This window comes from Fundulus heteroclitus, chromosome 2 (genome assembly GCF_011125445.2).
Source record: "Fundulus heteroclitus isolate FHET01 chromosome 2, MU-UCD_Fhet_4.1, whole genome shotgun sequence".
Classification (NCBI taxonomy): Eukaryota; Metazoa; Chordata; class Actinopteri; order Cyprinodontiformes; family Fundulidae; genus Fundulus; species Fundulus heteroclitus.
This window is the reverse complement of record NC_046362.1, coordinates 8,104,324-8,119,848: the sequence shown is the minus strand read 5'-3', so window position 1 is coordinate 8,119,848 and position 15,525 is coordinate 8,104,324. Positions and strand designations below refer to the sequence as shown.

The following is a 15,525-nucleotide window of genomic DNA, read 5'->3' as shown; positions in this document are numbered from 1 at the left end:
CGCGGGTGCTCTAGCCTGTCCTATTTTGTTTTCCTGTTATGTTTTTCTTTTAGAAATAAATGTTTGTAATTTTTTTTTTTTTTTTTTTGGAAATTACAAAAGTAAAGTCATAAAATTGATAGGATATAGAAGTCATTTTATGGGAACTCTTACAAAAAAGCACAGTGTTTATTCTCATAATGTTCTTTGTTGGTGTAAATTTCCACAACAAAAACTAAAAAAGAAAATTGGGATTAATTTAACCTATTTTAAAGAGAAAAAAAAACGTTTTTTCTAATGTTTGAATTTGTCGTATATTTCCATGAATTTTTTTTTTCCACAATTAAAGGCAAACGTTTTCTATACTGGAACAATAATATCTCTGACACTCTAAAGTCAGGAATTTGGATCATCTCGCGAGCCTCACATGGTGCCTCGCGACCCCCACTTTGGGAATCCCTGCCATAAAGGACGTGAGCCTCTCTCTCTCTCTTCCTTCATATATATATATATATATATATATATATATATATATATATATATATATATATATATATATATATATATATATGTATCCACCTGGCCACACCCCTTACTCTGTCATGTGACGTGAGTGACACGGGCTGCCACCAGGTCCAACATATTCATTCTGTGCAGACTGCAGAGGGGAGCCGCTCGACATCCAGAGTGAATGGCCCATTCTCCTCTTGAAAACAATTAGACTTATTCCAACTGGAGGGACCTCCCCAATCACAGCCACCCACACGCAGCTGTATCCCTGCCATAAAGCGCGTGGACGCGCGTCGCGAGAGCAGAGTGTTCACGGCTTCGTGGACGTGAGAGAGAGAGGGGGGAAAAGGAGAAGGGAACGAGAGGAGCAGCAGCAAGAGGAGGAGGAGGGGGACGCAAACAGGACTACAACACATACGAGGAGGAGAAAACAGAAGCTGGATGATATCTGCAGCAGACCCGGAGCTCTGAGCGGCCGGAGAGGTGACGTGGTGCGGATCGTTGAGCAGGAGAGCCCTTTTTTTCCCCCCCTCCCTCCTCTGCGGCGAAATCAGCCCGACTGCCTTCGGCCAGGAGGCGCACGGCTCGCCTCCTCTTCCTCGTCCGCAAAGAGGAAGGTCTACGGCGCAGCGGACCGAAGGCGCAGCGGAGGAGGTACGGCTCCGTGTTCGCGTCGCTCCGTGCGGGTGTTCGCGCCGCCGGTGAAGCGGAATGTCAGAAGGTCCTGCAGCCTGCGCGCTGTCACTCCGCCAGGGCTGCTGCAGCCTTGGAGATGCCGCGGCAGGCTGTTCTGGCGTGGGTCGACGTGGTCAGCAGAGCCCACGTCGTCGAGGCTCGCCGCCTCCGCTACGGAATGGAGAAATGTCACGCTGTTCTCTTACATAATGCGTAAATTACAGATGTGTGTGAGCGCGCGCGTCGGAGTCCGATACAGAGCAGCAGCAGCTGTAAGCTGCCATAGATCTGTGATGGTTGACATCCTGTGGAGCTGGATCCATGCAAGGCCAGCCCCGCTGGCTTCATTGTCGCAGTGAGATCTGGATGATTATGTGCGCTGCTGGCGGCGTAAAGGCTGCAGAGCTTTTTTTGTTTTTTTGTGCCGCTCGCTTCCCCTCTTTGCAGGGCTGGGAGCCGGGACACCCCCTCTTTCACCGTGCGTGTAATGCGTCGTGGCTGAGCTGCTCCCATCAGCCTGCTGCTGAGTGATGGGGCCCGGCTGCTCTTTAGAGCTGGACACAAGGACGTTCTGATGCACCTCTTTTACAGAGGAGCTTATGTCCTGGTGTGGAAGAAGCTGATGCTGATGACAGCTACAGGCAAACTACTCCCTGTCAAAAAAAAAAAAAAAAAAAAAAACAACAACAAAAACCCAGCTACAGCATATTTCTCAGCTGCCTGTCATCGAGTGATAATTTGGTCCTTAAAAACCGTCAGAAGTAGAGAAAATGAACAAAAGTAAAGATCTGAGTGCGCACAGATCGCACGGTTTGTTGCTAATAGGCCTTCTTATGTAGCAGCAGACCAGTCAGGGTGGAAACCGTGTGTCTTGTGGTTTAGTTTCATTTGAGGGGGATGAGGCTTCTGCCAGAAGGCGATAATGCTTCAGGAGCAAAGTTTGAGGTGCCGACTTGGTCCCCATAACCTCCAGCTCACTATGAGATGGAGCATGTGTGGGATGTGCTGGACCAATGTGTCTGGTCCATAGCCTCACCTTGCAGCCTGCTGGACCTAAAGGAACATGGCGCCAGCGTGTCGGTGCCAGATACCCTCAAGGATGCTGCGCGATGGGTCAGGCCTGCTGTGGGGAACAACACTCTATTAGGCAGGGGGTCACAACCACCGTCATTCGTGTTTAAGCAAAACCCTTAATAATTAAAGTAGAGATGCACCGATCAGAGGTTTTTTTTTTTTTTTTTTTTTTTTTAGCAAATTTCTGATCTCCAGTTTGTATAAAGCTATGACCGGGAGTAGTAGTTTCCTTTTATTTTTGTCTTTAAGAACCATAACAAGATAAAGGAACACCATTCATGACTGTTTATACCAGCTTCGTATATTAGCATAGCTTGGTCAGCACACATAGCATTCAGAGGAAACTTAACTTCCAGTCCTCTTTACTCCGTCGCGGCTTCCAAACCAAAGTGCGTTTTGTTCTGAGGGTTGACATGATGGCGCTTGCACATGATACGCGTTTACCGATCAGAAAGCGTGTTTCAGTGTCTCTGAGCCAGTCACCAGTCAGGGCTGATCAAGCTGAAGATCGGCCAGTTTCTCTTTGCTCTGTACACCAAAGTGATGGAAGACGTGGAACACCGGACCAGAACGTTTGAACATTTCAGGGAAATCTAGTCTTTACCGTCGCGTCTTCCTAAAAGCTGCAAGGCAACCACAAGAAAAGGGACTTTGTTATCTAAGCTTCTATTAGAGCTCAAATGAGGCTTTTTAGAAACCACCGTGCGTGTCATAACAGGCCTACATGACCCCGCACCAGACCAACGCCCCCAGGCTCTCTGTCCATGAGTATAAGCAGTCTTCTCCTCCTCCGTCAGCTCTCTGGCAATGCAATGGCGTCCCTTCAGCCCCCCCTGGCAGTCCGCGTGAGACGCCGCATCAACGGTACTTTCAGGGGAACGAGATAGAGCCCTTACGGGTTCATTATTTCCAAATACCGACACGGTCGACTGGCTCTCACCGCTTCTGTGAGCCGCTCTCCAGCCGTCCGTCGCGTTCTCAGTCACTGGAGAATTCCCGCATTGCAACGTCAACTCGCTGACATTAACATTTGATTGGTGTTATTATGTAAGTGGCGACGCTCTTGCGAGCAGAGCAGAAAACATTGCTGTGACAGCTCCAGCTGCCCCCAGTGAGTGCACTTGCGAGCACGGAGGAGAGGAGAGGAGAGGCTCGAACGCAGCTCAGAGACACTCGTGCCGTCTTTCTCACGTCACACTGTGCAGACGGGGAACTGGCAGCGAGGGTCAACGCTCTCCTTCCTTTAAGGCGTGACAGAGGAGGTACATCCACTGTGATTCTGTTTTTTTCGGACTACCGAGTCCAGTCACAGGCAGTATCGGTACTACAGTGGTAATCAAAGCAAGGATTAACGGAAATGACTATGGGGAGATATTCATGCACAGCCATCTTTCAGGTTGAGAACGATATCTAGTGAGCAGCATTTGTGTGGGGAAGAATCCCCTCTTGATGTCAGAGGAAAACTTGTAGCCTGGTTGGAGATGCTAGAAAAGCAACAGTAGTGCAACTAAACACCTTTATTGTTGAAGGTAGGTGGGCTGCAGCGGCAGAACAAAACACCAGGGTCCACTCCTGTCAGCTAAGGACAGGAAACCGATGCCACAGTTTAAACGGTTCTATCAAAAGCGGACGATGGCACTTTGGAAAAACCGTTAGTCTGAGTCTCGATTGCAGCACCGACATTCGGACGCATTTCGATGGGTCAGTCTCGCACTCTCTGCTCTGAATGTACACGACTAAACTCAGGAAGGAGGCACAGAGTGTTTTCACTCTGTAAACAGAACCAAGTGCAAACATACGCTCATCCCGTCGTCAGTTAAGCTCATTAATGAGTGCTAAGTGTGCGATGAAGCTGTAAAGTCCCACAGATAATGAATTGTTCATTAACCAGTTTGGTTCTGCGATCGTATGTGCAAGGCGGTGGGAACAGCATAGGTCGTTTTAGTTCTCTTTCAACCCGGGGGATACTAAACATGGCACTTTTTTTTAATTGTTTTTAAATCATCCCTTTTTAACCAGCTGTATTTAATTGTGTATTTTTTTAATGAATTATTGCTCTCTTTTTTGTATGGAATGGTTTTATTTATCTGTGAAGTTACAGGTGTGTGTGTGATTTGGCCCTATGCCAAAGCCACATTCTCCCAAACAAATAACGATGCTTTGACTTGACTTCGATAGTAGACTCGTAATTTGGCATGAACCAACATTAAGGCATGGAGTCATTCAGCTTGTATCAACGGATCAGGCTGGTGGGTGGTAGTGTAACGGTGTGGGGGATGTTACTTTGGCTACGTTCACACTGCAGCCTGAAGAGACCCAATTACAATTTTTTTTTTATTTTTGCCCATATGCGACCTGTATCTGATCTTTTTATGACAGTCTGAACAACACAGATCGGATTTTTTCAAATGCGACCCAGGCCTCTTGGATATGTGGTCCTGAATCCGATACGTATCTGATCTTTTCAAATGCGACCTGTGTCTGTACGTCACCGATACTCGACAAACGTCACGATACTTGACAAACGTCACTATTCTGCGTCCTTCTATGCAGAAGCATGAAGAAAGACGACACCCATAGTGGACTACAATGAGAAGAGCAGTCAATGGAGGGAAAGCTCTGGTTAGAAAATAGGTTAATGACCGCAAAATGCGCGCCAGCATTATAATCCATGTTTACTTCCGCAAACACTGAGGACGCTTGCTACGTGTGACTTCATCGCGTCCTCGAGTGCGCATGCAGGACACTTAGGTTGAAGGCATTCAGTTCACACAGGAGATCACATACAAGTCGCATATATTTGGAAATGTGAACGACCACGCAAAAAAATCAGATTTCACAAAAAAATCGGAATTGAGCATTAAGACCTGTGAGGTATGTGTGTGTGAACGTAGCCTTAGTTGGCACACATTGGGCCTCTTGGTACCAGCTGAGCATCCTTTAAAAGCGACAGCCTGCCCCTGCGTTGTTGTTGTTGACCACGTCCACCCCTCTATAACCGCGGCGTACCCATCTTCTAAGGGCTACTTCCTGCAGGATAACAAGTAGTGTCCCAAAGCTCAGGTAATCTCAGACTGGTTTTTGAACGTGACAGTAACTTGCCCTGTACTTCAAAGGCCTCAACAGTCACCAGCACCTAATCCTAATACAGCGCCTTTTGTAATGTGGTCGAACGGGAGGGTTGTATCACCGATATGCCGTTGGTAAATGTCCGACTCCATCATGTCAATATGGCTGAACAACTCTTAGGAATGTTGAGTCTGTGCCAGGGAGAATTCAGGTACATCAAAAGGTAAAAGGCGGTCCAACCTGGTACTCTCAAGGTGACTGTGGTCTGACAGACTACCAGTGATCCAATGCAATCAAGATACATCAGCAGTAAAAAGTATTCGGCGCCAAGTGATTCACCTTCCGCCCATCCAACACTGCAGCTTCAAACCTGATTGGCTAGAGGACACACAGCAAGACTTGATAAGCCTTAGCTGGTACTCTTGGGTGAAGATTAATAGTGGGAATGTCTGAAACAACGGATGTAGCCCTGAGGTTTGCTCCTGAACACATGTATCAAAAATTGTTGTGAAAATATTAATATTCTGTAGAAATCTTTAGCGCTTTAACACTTTGACTTTGGGGCCAAATCTCAGAGGCGGGATCTTGTCCTTAATTTGCCTGTTTCTTGCATTTGTCGTCTTGCTCCAAAGTAATTTGATTCAAGGAAAAAGGGAAGATAAGAAAAACTCAAGTTACCTCTGTTTCAATGGCCAATGGTATGAGAACCCCCCCATACACCCACCCATCCATCCCCGCCCCCATCGATCCTTCACTATGTTCCCCTTCTAGTCACCCACTTGAGCAAATGTTTTGTTGTATTAAACTGGTTGCTCCTTTATTGATCCAAGTGTCCTTGCCTCAGCGTCCTCTCTGGCTGTTGCCGGAACCTGCTGCTGCTGCTGCTACGCCCATGTCTTCATGTAAGACGACACCGGCCTGAGGTCAATGCTTCACATACCGTGTCAGTGTGGCGATGTGCTTCCTAAGCAGGTGTATTTATAGAGCCCTCCACAATGGCGGTGGAGCCGGTGCGTGTTTTTGGGAGATCTTAAATGGCATCTGTCTTTGTCCCGCTGCAGACGAGGAGACTGGGGCAAGACGAGCACAACCACTGGGTTTCCATTGTTATCGCTGCAATTTGTCCAAAAAATGTCAGACCTGTCAGATGTACGCAACTTTTCCCAAAATGCTACTTTGGGACTGTGTTTAGTTTTGCCAATCTTTGGCCTTTTGGAATGTCTGACTTTGGAAAAATCCCCATTTGGACCTCGTACGTATTCACATGTATGTAAATTACAAGTGTCTCTTTGGAAATGAAGTTGGTACTGCTTTTTTTCCCATTGAATGATGGTAGTTTTTGCCGGTTGTTTAAAGGATACCGCTGAAACAAAAAAACAGAAAACAAAAAGACAGATGTTTTCTTTTGCTGTTTTGCTGCTTTGTGAGGATTCTAAAACCCTTTTCACTGTTCACACCTTCTCATACAAAAGAGTTTCCTGAGTCTAACATGTTCAACAGACAGATTATTGCCATGGTGGCAGACATCCTTTTGATTCACACGGCGCTCGGCGCTGCTGTTTATTCTTTTAGCCGTTCAAAGCAGGGCCCTCTGTGAATTTCTGAATCTATTTACACCTTCCACAAGTCTTTAATGTCCCCATTTAACCTCGTACTGCGGCTGCATCTGCTTTAGGCACCGTTAATAAAGTGATCCGCTTGTGCAAATAAACAGGCCTTGCTTCATTGCTGGGCCCTTTTGGACACGCAGGATTGGAGCCGTTGCTGGTGTTTCTTGCAACAGGCAAGCAGCTGGAGACGGCTTGGATCAGTCTCCTGGCAGTGCCCAGGGGAAGCATAACAGCGGTCTCAAATAATCTGTTGGACTGGTGTTAGATTGGGAGGTGGGATGAGATCCAGACAGGAAGATGGCATGATGAAGTGGAAACGTGTAGGAAAGGATACCTGCTGTTGGGTCCCATCAGATCAAGCAGCCAAAAGCCAGGCATGTCTCTGTGGCTTCAGACTGCAATTCCAGGTTACTAGCCTTTCAATACAATTTCTGTATTTGAATTAAAGCTGCAACAATATACCAGATCTCAGTTGTCCCTGCAGTATCAATATTTGCATTTTTGTAATTGCTAAGGACTACTTAAATGCAATGTCTAGTTACTTAGTCACATTTCATGTGCCATGCATCCACAATCCGGCACCACGTATTTCTATTTTTTCTGGCTGATGTGGAAAAGCTCACAGAAGATGGCGGGAGAATAAAAAGATTCACGAAAATGTGTATTAACCAAAAACAATATTGTTAATATCATGTTTGAAATCATTGACTTAAATTTAAAAGTTATAATGTTTCATCTGAATTGGACTTAGTTGATTGTCTAGGTTTATTTTTTGTTGTATTTAGGTTGTAGGTGATTTAATGTATATCCCCAGGTAAACTAACTTGGTTTTGGTTAGGAGTTGTGACCACTTTTGTTAAAAACCCCCAACATTTTCTAATGGTGCGAACATTATTGCTTTTGCTTTTGTTTACCCCCCCCCCCCCGATAATAAAAGAGGAATGACCCAATATAAGAAATTGGGCCTGGACTGATATCCAGTGTTAATATTGGGGCTGTGGCCGACAATCAATATTTGGCAATATTATATATATAGATATAGATATATATATATATATATATAGATATATATATATATATATATATATATATATATATATATATATATATATATATATATATATATATATATATATATATATATATATATATATATATATATATATATATACTACAAATGCATATATTCAGAGTGCTTTTTCTTCAAGTTTGTCTTTAATAAAGAAAAAAAGTTGGCAAATTTTGAATACTGCGGTTGTTTTACTGGCAAATGAAGACAGGAAACAGGAAATATTCAGCTTGGTTGATTTCTGTATTTATCATGGAATAGTGAGAAATTTCCACTGCCCAGAAGCCTGAAGCCTGACAAAATGTCCACAAACAAAAACTGAGTAAGAAACTTTAAACGTTCCCATTTGCCCATCAGTCCATTTGACTAGGCAACAGTTGCCATTCCACAGTCACAGTGCTGGCTGAGGGCTGACATGCCAGGAATGACGGCTCTCACTACCGCATGGTATGCAGACACTGCATCCAGATCCTGCTTGTGCATTTACGCGTACCACATAGAAAACATTGCTGTTCTTAAATAACAGGAAATACTATTTACTTCATAACTGGCATGATTATTGATTCTCTTGAAAGATACGACACAACATTTGTGATACATTTAACACATTTTCCAAAGCAAGAACTGCTAAAAACGATGGAACATTATTTTTTGTTAGGAATGACAAAAATAAATTGTAACCAGTAGCATTTGCATGTACCCAAATTCAGAGGTGATGGAGCTGCTGTATGCTTTAGAGTCTTAGACAAGGGAGTCAAGCCTCTCGTGCAACAAACTGTCTTCATCTGATGCTGCGTTTTATTGGTACCCGGAAGTCAGATTCTCTTTCAAATCGATAATCCAATAAGAAAGTAGGGCTTGGCGATAAACAATTGCAGTAATTTATCAAGTCACAGAAAGAGTCAACAACAATGACAAAGGTAGGGTTTGAAATTCAGTAAGTCACTGCCTGGTTTCTTACTGCTTTCCAGCTTTTACCTACAGCATGCTCAACATCAGTTGATGTGCTTTTTTGACCCGAGTACCAATTCTGAGAGAAAAATCTCAGCATAGAAACTAATAACCAGCATGTGAAACAGAAGAGGCGATTCTAGGTATTGACATCATCATGACTCTTGGGCCCAATGTATTATTCAGCGTATAAACGCGTTGCTGCCACCTCTGTAATCGACCTTGCATTAAAAAAAAAACGTTACCAATGCGAAGCTAAACCGCTGCAGGTCAAAGCTGAGCGTCGGTCTGTGAAATGTGGGACAGCAGCCAGTTTCATTCATAATTCTAGCTTTTGTCGTTGTTTCCTTTGCCAGATAATCCCATCAGTTTTGGTCAAAAGCGTTACGATAAATCGATGGCACAGCCTTCTTAGGTCCTCACACAGCTGTTCACCAATAATTAACAGCATGATTTAAGACAAGTGATCGAGACGATGGCAAAAGGAGACAAGAAAAAAAGACCCTCATTGTGTTCCACTGGAGTTCCCCCTCACATTTTTCAAGTTTGCCTCCCTCTGCATGACTACTTCTGGGTTGTTCGTAAAGAAAGCTCCCGTCCACGTGATCCCCCCCCCCCCCACCTCAAACCCTAAGTGAGCAGTAATCTGTGCTGCTGAAGTGTCTTTGATCAGTAACCAGAGTCCCTAAAAACCCTAAGGTCACTGGGTTACAGCTGACTTGACTCTGCAGACCACCAACTAAAGCCGAGCAAAGGGGAGTTTCTGGGCAGTGATCGTGAGATTGCATTTAAACTATTTTCTTCACCTGCTCAACACGCATTTTTCTTTAGAACATTTCTCTTCAGTAGACTTGGGACGCTGAACAGAACCAGCGGCGGAACCGTGGCGGTCGGCAAACAGCCGGATGTTGGTTTAAGGAGCCCAGACAAAACAACCGAGTGGTGCTGAGAGGATGTATTGTCCAGACCATTCAGCTTCTCAGTACGCCACGATGCTGCGGTCAGCCGTGGAAACCTGAGGCCGGAGCTTCCACTGAACGCTGCTGAGCTGGTACAGGTGGAGCGTAGTAGGAGCGCTCAGTCTGCTGATGCTTGCATTGTTTGTCTTACTGTGTTAGCGGCAGACTGATGGAGCCGTCGCTCAGGTTGACAGATCTAGCTCAGCCCGCCGCTCTAACCTAAAGCCAACCATGCTTCGCTGTGAGGGAGCTGCCTGCCAGGGTAAACCAGCTGTAAGAACCCCCCCCCCCCCTCCACCCTCCCCCTGTTCCTCTGCTGTTGGCATCCTGTGGTGAAGGAGCTCAGATCCGCTCAATAATCGAACCATCTCTTGTGTTTATGGTTCACTTCATGTTTTTGTCTGTTTGATTTAAAGATACATCAACTAAAACACAAGTTATAAGAAGATTTGAAAATATTTTTCCTAGCCACCCTGCTGTTAGCCGTCACACTGTGTGTTTGTGTATGTAGGAGAAATAGTTTGAAAAACAGGGTTTTAGATTAGCCTGGTTAGATTTGGAGTTAGGATCCCTACTTTACCTCTGAGATTTGAAAGGCTGTCAGCATTTACAAACCCAGGATGATCCATGACAGACAGAGATGAATGTTCAAGGGATGAAAGAGAGCAACTTTGATTTAGCGTCGCTGTTGTCTGCTAAGCTTCTGTTATCTCTCACCATCAAGCCAGTCCCTGCGTTTCATAGAAAATACTTTTTAGATGTCATTTTGCATCGCTGCACCTGCTTTAACTTCCTTTTTAAGTATCTTACGGATGCGGGAAGGAGCTAGATTTCAGTCATCTTCCATCAGTGATATCCCCCGCAATAAAACGTGATTTCAGCAAAAACCTGTTCGTGCTGAGTTGTGGCGTGTTCATGGATCGGATAAAGTTCCGATTGTTGAGCTTCCCACAAGTAACTGGACAGGGTCGATTGTTTTTTAGCTGAAATTTGATTGCGGTCACCAGTCGATCTCTGAGTGCATCTCTAAGTGATGAACTGTTGTTCCACTCGGGTCTCCCGCCTCTTACAGCTAAAATGCTCCTCTAATAAGCGCTTGTCTCTCTCATTTCGGCGCTCAGGCGGTTTAAAAACATTGACCGAGGCCCCGGTCCTGCACGGGGCTGAGAGCCGCGGCCAAGTGACGTCCCGCTGGGCAGCGCTGGCAGCGTCCAAGAGGAATTTGAATACTTTCAGAGTGCGACAGGCAGGCGAGGCGAGCATGTGACCTACAGTCTGCCGCCGCTCTGATGCAGTATGCTACCGGCCTGTGTGTGTTTGTGTGAGACGGTAGCGGCCGGGGCCAGAACAAAGCAGTCTGCTGACAGAGGACTTGGGTGTGGCACGCTTAGCTTGATCAAGCAGCAGATGAAATCCGATCAGCTAGCTTAACCTTTAGGATGATGTAGAAAGCTGTGCCCGCACCAGCGGGTGCTATTTAGAACAATGACTGATGTTTGTCAGCATAATTGGCCATAATTACCAGTCGGTGATCACATCTCTCAGGGTTTGCCAGGTGATTAATTTCTTAATGTGGAAATTAAAAGCCTTTTTTTGTCTTTGTATGACCAGAAAATGTCTTTAGAATAGTAGCAAAAAAAATGTCCTTTCAAAGAAATCCTTTTTTTTATTTACACTATTGAAGCTTTCCTGTGCCAGATAACATTTCAGTCACATTTTCTTGCCTCTCCGCTTCTCCCGGCTCTGTTTCCAGCGACTATAAAAGCTTTGTCATTCTGCCAAGGTTGTCTGAAAGTTGTTCTGTCCTGCAGTCTGTCCTACTTTTGGGTGTAACTCTAAACTGGGACGCCACAGTCTGAATATACCAGGTAGGGGATGGTGACTGAAGCCCAATCACATGCTGTGTGCATTGGATAATTTAGCTAGCGGGACGTTTCCTGTCAAACGTAGCAAAAAAAAAACCAACAACATAAACACCACAGTCAGTCCTTTATATTTGGAAGAAAGGGTAGATCTCTGAAGTCAGCTCAAGGTCAAAGGACACTGCTGTTAGGTATTCATTAGCCACTTTCTTAGCTGGTGTTAACGTTTGTCTTTGGTGACCCGGCTGCTCTTGGATGATAAGTAAAGGTGTGAACGCAGTCAATATGGAAGGAACAGGTTCATCCAGACCCCCCCTTCAGATGTGGAGAGCTTTCTTCTGCTCCAGTTTAGTCGTCCAAATGCATCCAAAGTCATTCCAGCGTCCGCTGGTTTCCTTGTCAATACAAATACTGTTCTGTTGGATGTATGTAGGTCAGGAGCTTACAGGGCACTGTATTAGTGAGTTTTCTTTTCACCGTACTGTTTCTTCAGGTTTTTGGATTACATCGAACCCACTTATGCCATCAAATTGTAAATTGTGCTCACTTCACAGTTGAATTTAAGCTTTCATGCAGTAGCCTATGCCTATAATTCACTTACTAACAGCGCTTTAGCTCATAGTAATATTTTTGTAGCAATCAGCTGACAGCTGTTAGGCCGCTGTACCTTGGCCCAGTTTGACATTACATTATTAAATAATCAGTATCATTTCCCCAGCAGTGGTCTCCAAACCTTTAATCAGGTTGGGTAAAATTATATATAGGCTAGTGATTTATTTTCTTAGATTTTTTTGCTCAACGTGAAAATAAGCATGCAAAATTTGTGTTAGTCATTGTGGGTAACTTTAAAAAAAAAAAAAAGGGGTTTAGCATGTGTACTTTTGTAAAAGAATGTCTTTATCTGCATCAACTATCTGTGCTGCCAAATTTGCGTCACCGTTGAACTGCCATCCAGGGGCTGGCCAAAATCAACACAGGGGTCTCAAATGGCCCCCGAGCCACACTTTGAACACCCCTGATGTAGAGCAAGCAGCTAAGATCAGGTCATTTTGGACAGGTTTTGTTGTTAAGTGTGAACATTTGTGCTTCAGGCTGTCCATTTTTAACTGGAACAGCCTGTAGATTAAAGATGGGTGTTTTTTTTGGGGGGGGGTTTGGTCGACAGTGTCTGGCAGCTCTGAGTTCTGCTGTATTCAGCTCAACTATGTAAACAACCAAACTTAAAAAAAATTTTTATTTAGAAAGCTGTTCTTATCAAAAATTTAAACTTCACCTCCCAACCATGTCATTCTGGTATCCTACACACTGATTTATGCTGCATTGAAAAAAAGGGTGTTTGATTTTTAGACCCTGGAGCGCAGGGAGGTGGCGTCTTGATGTGGGAACAGTCGTTACGTCTCTTAAACCAGAGGTGTGGATCTTCCCTCCTGGACACTTGGCTTCAGTGTGACTGCCTGACATTTGGGAGCTTTGCTCTCACTTGCTGTTTGGTTTGGATTAGGGTCCAGAATGACCTGATTGTGTTTATTGACTTACTGAAAACTAGATGTTGTTAGCAGTGTCTGAATACCAGAGCTGGACACAGAAGGAATAACTATCCTTTAGTTTTGTTTTTTCCCTTTATTGGATTTCTGAAAAATCTCTAAATCACGGGTCCTTAAATTATATACTTGAATTTCTTTTTTTTTCTTTTTTTGTTAGATGATGAGAAAGCTTAGCAAGAGGCAGCAAAGTTATTTCTCTCCTTTGTGTCGGGCTCGTGAACACAAAGAGCTTCAGGAGTCGTGTTTTCGCCACCGTCCATTTCAGGGTTTTTCTTTTTCTTTAAGTAATATTTGCGTGTTTGATATAAATCATGTTGCTGTCGACCTGGGGGGGGGGGGATGTGCAGAGCTTGGTCGTTTATCCTCCTCCTCCTCCTCACTCGGCTGCAGACCGTGCGCTGGTGCCGGTGCAGGCTCACGGTCCCTGTGACAATGTAACCTCTTCAACCTTCCCTGTCAGGCAGCAGTTGCTAGGAGGCAGACTCACTTACTTGCTCCCAAGTAAAAGCAGCTAGTTGGCGACAATAAGGAGCTCTGCGGATGAGCCTCGCTCGCAGAGATGCTGCTGTGCTTATTCACCTGAAAGCGCCGTCAGGTAAGCGGGACTTCTGCCTTTTCCTCATAGCCTTGGCATTCCAAACGCTGTAATTCACTAAAAAAAAAAAAAAAAAAAAAGAGGCTGCTGCTCAGGTGTGTGCTGCTGCTTGGGTGAGACATTTGTCGCAATGTCCCGAGGAAATGTAGCATCTCCATCTGGGTCATGGTTGTTGTTGTTTTTTTTCTTCCTAATTGATATGTAAATGACTTCTGGCTTTCAGTGATAAATCTACTGTAAGAATCCCGTTTTTCACCCAGTTATGTGACCTAAATAAAACTCATAGAGCTGAAAATGTCAGGTAGGGATTTTTTTTTTTGCACGTTGCAAACATCCAGGTATGACTACTTGTTGTTTTTTTCTAGTCATTTTGTTCTGTTCACAGCGTATCTGCGTCAGCTCAGTAGACTGACTCTACATGAAAGACAATTTTGGTGTTGTAACTCGGTCTGCGTTTCTTAAAGACGGAGGCGGGTGAAGATAGACGGCGCGGGACGCGTAGTCCATCCATCAGGGAGTCCACTTTACAGCCGAGTGTGTAATGAAAAGCTCACAGGCAGCAGACGCTCTCCAGCATAATGAGCCGAGCCGAGCAGCTCCACTACAGACTCATCCAAAACAATAAAGAAAGCTGCTCGTGTAAAAAACGAGCTGCAGACGGTGCACCCCTCATTGGCCGCGGACAAACGAAGGCGGGCGAGCGATTGGCTCATGGTTGCGGAGCAGCTGCATTGTGATTGGCTGTTGTCACGGCGAAATCGAAAGCCCACTAGAGATGGCGTGGATTTGTATTTGAGTGCAAAGTGGGTGGAGGGTGCATGTGTGACTATGACGGTACAGTTTGTGTGTAGGTGTGTGTGTGTGTGTGTGTGTGTGTGTGTAGGTGGGTGCTTTATTTAAAAAGAGCTGTGGTCAGATCGAGCACTGTGGGGTTTCATTTAGTTGGACCAGGGTGAGAAAGCTGGCCTGCTGTGGCTACATGGGTGTAAATGAAGGGGTTTGAGTCATGACACACACACACACGCATCCTTGTTTAAAATACAAAGTGAGGACAGTGCCCATAGACTTCCATTCATTTTCCAGCCTTTCTATGGCTGAACCCTAACGCTAGCCTTTACCAGTATATACCTAACCTAAACCTAATTGACGCCTTAGTTCCTGAACCTAAACGCCTATCCCAGAAAAAAAATGTACTTCAAAGTCCCTACTTTAATATTAAAACAAGCAAAAATGTTCCTGCTGAGCTGCAAGTACAAGAACGCACACCCACCAAGCAGAAGGGATTTTTCAGGGTCATGTCTCATCCCTTTTAGCATTAAACATACATAATTTGAATGGCACTAAATAATGAAGACATTGACCCTTTGAGTGTTCTTTTTTTTTTTTTTTGCTAAAGCGACAGCCTAATAGCTTCATTATTAAATGTTAGATTATCTTCTATTTAAGTAGTTGTTGGAGGCGCAACAATACGTTCTGCTCACAAGGCAATATTGGTTCGTTAGATTCTAACAATATTTGTAATATTCTCAAAATTGACCCGAGGCTTCCCCGAATACCCGGATAACAAGGCTTCTTCTTCTTCTTCTTCTTCTTTAGTCTCTTCCTGCCTCGGGCTCATTCTTTCTTAG

At 44.7% G+C, this 15,525-nt stretch overlaps 1 protein-coding gene across 7 annotated transcripts in view; it reads left to right on the top strand.

Moving 5' to 3' along the window:
• The first annotated feature begins 615 nt into the window (after positions 1-615).
• LOC105926251 (unconventional myosin-IXAa) overlaps positions 616-15,525 on the top strand; it is a 168,541-nt gene continuing 153,631 nt past the window's right edge. For all 7 annotated transcript variants that reach the window (XM_021316351.2, XM_021316350.2, XM_021316352.2 and 4 more), the window contains exon 1: positions 616-1,143. The gene's annotated coding sequence lies outside the window, so the exon portion shown is untranslated. The remainder of the gene's footprint in view (positions 1,144-15,525) is intronic.